The following is a 4,917-nucleotide window of genomic DNA, read 5'->3' as shown; positions in this document are numbered from 1 at the left end:
AAAGTGTTTTAAACAAGTAGGATTTGTAAGGGAGATACAGGTTTACTACTGAGAAGGCAGGGAGGGTGGAAAGTATCTCCTTTACATGAGGAAGTGGGTTTCATCACTTTCCTGAGGTATCAGAGCTGGTGTGGTGAAATGGTTAAGCACCTTGGGTTAGGACGTAGGAGATCCAGGTTTGAAATCCCCCTCTACCATGGAAGCTTGCTGGGTGACCTTGGGTCAGTCAGACAGCCTCAGCCTAGCCTACCTTACAGTGTTGTTGTGAGAGGACAACAATGTAAGATGCTTTTTGGTCTCAGTTAGGAAAGGCAAGGTATGATACTTGATATAAATCTAAGCTGGACAACGACAAAAGCTCTTGCGCTGCTGCAGCTCTTTCGGCAGTAGGCAACTGCTCCTTCAGTATCACAGATTTTAAATAGCCAGAGTGCGAGCCAGCTGTGGGCGGAGCTAGGAGTCACGTGTCCAGTATTGAACCAATGCATCTAGCGCGACAAACGTCGTTCCTCCCTTCAGAGTTTGAATCTGAGCGCGTGCAGGAGGTTTTGTCCTCGGCTCTGTAGTGAAACACGAGTGGAGAAACAGCAAGAGACATCACGGGATTTCCCGCTTTCTCTTTTAAGGTTTTCTGAATGAAACACGAACGCTGAATCTGCGCCTTTCACTGCAAGGTAATTCTCTCTCTCTTTTCCCTTTGGAAGAAAAAGCCAACTCGTTTTTTAAACCTCAAGATGAACTGGTTTCGGGCGGGGAGTTTATGGGAGGAAAGCGGGGGGAAGGAGGGGGGCGTTGCTCTGTGGCAGAGAGGCAAGAAGAAGGGGATGAGGGAGGGGTGCGGGTGTCGTTTGGGAAGGACTCTTAAGTACTGGGGGCTTCCTTTTTTGGAGCCTGTGCTTTGTTTCCTGTGCTTCCCCGGACAGAAGCAACGGCAGGATCGTATCACGCACGTGTTTAGGCGGGGGGGGGGGTCGAGTACAATGGAGACTGCTTGAAGTCCCCTGGGGAAGCTGCTCCCTTCCTCTCCGACAACTCTGAGCAGCAGAAATCCAACTGTCTGTGTGGCGCTTTGCTTGCCCCGTGGCCATGTGGTGCGTTAGAGACGGCTCTGGAGCAAGTCACGCCGAGCAGCCCCTGCTGTGCTCCGATCCGGTCCTGCAGGGCCGCTCAGCTCAGTGGGGCCGGTAGTGGACGCAAGCTTTCCCACGACGTCTTCCCCCAACCTGGAAGCACTGCAGGGAGAGAGAGTTGGTGAGTTGGCACAACCTGCCATGGCTGGTGAGGGGTTTGGGCCAAGGGCTGCCTGAGGCTGGGCAGAGTTTCTGGGGCTTAGCTCTGCTTACTCCTGGTCACCAGTGACCCTCTAGGGTAGTGGTCCACTGAGAATTTTTCCTGTAAGTTGAACAACCAATCTTTCCTTGGCTGCATGCTCTTGAGAGCAGGTAGTGCAGAGCGAATGGAGAGATTTTGCGTTTGAATGGGTGTGCTTGCTGCGAATGTGTGTGCTCACCGCAAAGTAGATGCATAATCCCTTATCGTCAAAATGGTATACACAAAAATAAACTGGAGAAAAAAAGAATAGTGCAGAGGCAGGGACACAAGATAGGAAGGTAACCTTAAAGGCTCGACCGCTCGGATTCTCCTGAGTAAGCTACAGTGAGCTGTTAGTGCAGAAGGGACCATTCATAGTGTGCGAACAGGGAAATCCTTTGTTCTTGGTTCAGGCCCGCACAAGCAGAAGTTAAAAAGTAAGCAGCCAGTCCTTTGTTTCTTGGCTTCAGCTTTCCTGTTTGGCTTCTGCCTCCAACAGCTGCATTCCTGTTGATAGCCTGACTCCAGAAGCTGGAATGTTATAGGTGTTTTCCTCTGGAGGACTGTTCTTCCCTTCCACATGGAATTTAATGTGCATCCTCTTTCTTCACTGTTTCCATACACATGGAGGTGTTTGGAGGAAACAATATACCTTTTTGTTTTAAGTGGCACATTTAGCTCTTGTTACTTACATTTCTACCCCATTCTTCCTCACAGCTGTTTAGGGGGGTACGTGTGTAATGGTCCCTTTCTCCCTTGTGTGGGGTAGTGGTTAGTGTGTTGAATTTGGATATGGGAGGCCTAGTTTCTAATCTTTTCTCTGCCATGAGGTTTGTTGGGTGATTTTGGGCCAGTCACACACTCTCAGCCTGATCTGCCTGCATGACAGCAACAGAGAGAATGGGGTGAACTTCACTTGTGGTTTTTTTTTTTTCATATTTATATTTATTTCAGTTTTTCTGTATGCATTAAACCATGCATATAGTATACATCTTATATAACCAAACATCACATTGCGGAGTCTCACATTATTCAATTTGATATCTTAATTATTTCCTAACCATTTATAAAACGTTCCCCACCTATTATTAAATATCTTTGCATCCTTATTCTGTAATATTGTAGTCAGTTTGTCTATTTCAACCACTTCCTGTATTTTAGAAATTAATTCTCTCTTTGACGGAATTGTTTCCAGTTTTTGGCGAACAAAATACGTGCTGCTGTAATTATATACCCAATAACATACTTTTCTTCCTTTCTAAGCTTATCCGGTAGCACATTTAACAAGAAAAGCTCTGGATGAAAGGGTATCTCTATCTCTAGGTTGTCTACCAATAGCTTATGTACCTTGTGCCAATATTGTTGAGTCACTTGTGGTTGTTAATCCAGAAGGTACTTATAAAGTGAGACTGATGCCTGGAGGAGTGATTTCAGCCCATACTTTATTATATACAGGAGAACTTGAGATGCTGTAGCCGGCCTCTGGCCATAGCAAACCACACTCAAACACACACCCACAACCTTGATAGGATATTTACAGTGTACCCAAGTCCCATAGGATCCGTTTGGGCTGTTGTCTCTGGAAGTGAAGCTTGGGCCAGTCACATGGCCATGTGTGGACATGGGCCGGAAAATGCGGGGGAGAAGCGTGGCTGTTTCCCACGGAGCAAAGTAAAGCGCGGCAACCTGATCACACATCTCGTTGAGTTCCTGTGGTTAGGCCGTTAGGTGCCAATCACACGGCTATCCTGAAACGCAGCAAAGAAGCGGCATGGCGTGATCACACCGGCAATTGCTAGGTGCTGCTTCCATGACAAACGGGAATTTTATTTCCCTCACCGAGGTTTGTGCATGTGCCGTTGGGCGTTCGTGCGCATCCTGTGGAGACTAAAAAAACCCCATCCGGTTTGCGACAGGACATGGACTGGCGCCGGATGCCACGTGATTCAAGCTGAAATGCAATCAGGTGCCCAACCCTGCCCCGTGGACAGCGCTGGCTCTTTGGCTAGGAAACAGAGATGAGCACCACCCCCTAGAGTCGATTTGACTGGCTTTCGAGAAAGGGAAACCTTTACCTTTACTTTAGACCGGTAGAGCTGTTTGTTTGAAAGAGACTAGTGCAAGCCTGGGAATGGTCTCCTTCAATAATCTATTGCCGAACATTCAGAATGGCATAATCCCTAGACAGTGGCCGGGGGGGGGGGGACGGGACCTGGCAACCCTTTTTCTGAGGTTGGCAACATGATGTCAACGCTGAGTTTTTAAACCCAAGTTTGGTGTTCAGGTTTCACAAGACCAGACCATTACCTGAAAGTACCAGGAAAGTCAAAATACACTCCAAAAGGGGGGTCTTTACTCAACAAGATATGAAAATGTGGCTGTGACGGCCTCCTTATTGGGGAGGACTAGTTTCACTTTAAAAGTTCTCTGTATTTTGTTTAACTGGGTAGATTCTGCTGCCACCAGGAAATTTTAAGGATTTCCAAACCTTTATGCTTTTACTGTTGCTCTTACTAGTTTGGTAGACCGAGTTCTAGGCTCAAAAGGAACTATGTGGTCCTGGGAAGTATTTCATTCAGAGCTGGTATAAAATTGAATATAAGAGGATTTATTGAAATAAATACTAAATAAGAGGGTGATACAATGAAACTGGTAATGTGTAAATGATGTACAATTGCTTTGGTATCACACTCAATCTTATCCCTCACTGACAGGAATCTTTTCATGTAACTTTGTAACACTTGTTTTTCTCAATGCCATATATGTTCACTGTTTCACTCCAGTTTGTTATGACACTCAGACTTTCCTTTAACTTTTCTTCACATAAACTTTACTTTACTTTTTCCTATACACTCAGGTTTCAGCTCTCTTTCACTTTCTCACTGAACAACCTCAGCTGTCAGCTTCAAACTGCTTCAACACAGAACTGCTTGTGTACATCAACTGTCAACTTGTAACTGAAACTCCTGACTGACTCACCTACTCATCCACCCAGATTCACTTCCAAAATCCCTCTCCCTCTCTGTCAACCACCAATCATACCACACTTGCCTCTCTCAAGCACTCTAGTCTATCTACCACAGCCATGCAACTGAACTTTTAAAGAGACACACACACACAAACAAGGAATCATTACAGTGGCATTCACTGCCAGAGGATGTAGTGATGGCCACAAGCACAGATGGCTTTAAAAGGGTATTAGATAAATTCATGGAGGATACTCACTGCCTCTTGGAAACAGAAACAGCTGGAAACACTGGAGACCTATTAATACATCTGTATTTCCCGTAGTCTCTGCTTTTTCCATCTCATTATACATGACTCTGTATCTGTTTGATTAATGGGCAAGAAGAAGGTCCCCTGGAGAAGGTGCTTGATTGTTTTTCTTCCAAGTTTTAGTGACACCATGGAATTTTTTGTGGTTCCTAGAGATGACTGACGTCACTTCTGGGAAAAACCACCTAGAGGGGTGGTGGTGGTTGCGATGGCAACCTTACCATCAAGGGTTCCACACCAGGGGTGTCAAACATACGGCCCAGGGGCTGGATCAGCCCCCCCCCCCCCCCCCGCCGCCTCCCACCCCGCCCCACGGGAACCGGTCTTCTC

General features: G+C 46.5%; 1 protein-coding gene across 2 annotated transcripts in view; it reads left to right on the top strand.

Annotated features, from left to right (window-relative positions):
• Positions 1-633: 633 nt before the first annotated feature.
• The window catches only part of LOC107117339 (C-type lectin domain family 2 member D-like), a 51,755-nt gene continuing 47,471 nt past the window's right edge, over positions 634-4,917 (top strand). Inside the window, exon 1 of one of the 2 annotated variants that reach the window (XM_015419438.1) lies at positions 634-674. The gene's annotated coding sequence lies outside the window, so the exon portion shown is untranslated. The remainder of the gene's footprint in view (positions 675-4,917) is intronic. The other variant, XM_015419435.1, reaches the window with a different exon arrangement.

Source organism: Gekko japonicus, unplaced genomic scaffold (genome assembly GCF_001447785.1).
Source record: "Gekko japonicus isolate JY-2015 unplaced genomic scaffold, Gekko_japonicus_V1.1 scaffold554, whole genome shotgun sequence".
Lineage (NCBI taxonomy): Eukaryota > Metazoa > Chordata > Lepidosauria > Squamata > Gekkonidae > Gekko > Gekko japonicus.
Note: the sequence above shows the minus strand (reverse complement) of the source record. Positions and strands in the feature narration are given on the sequence as shown.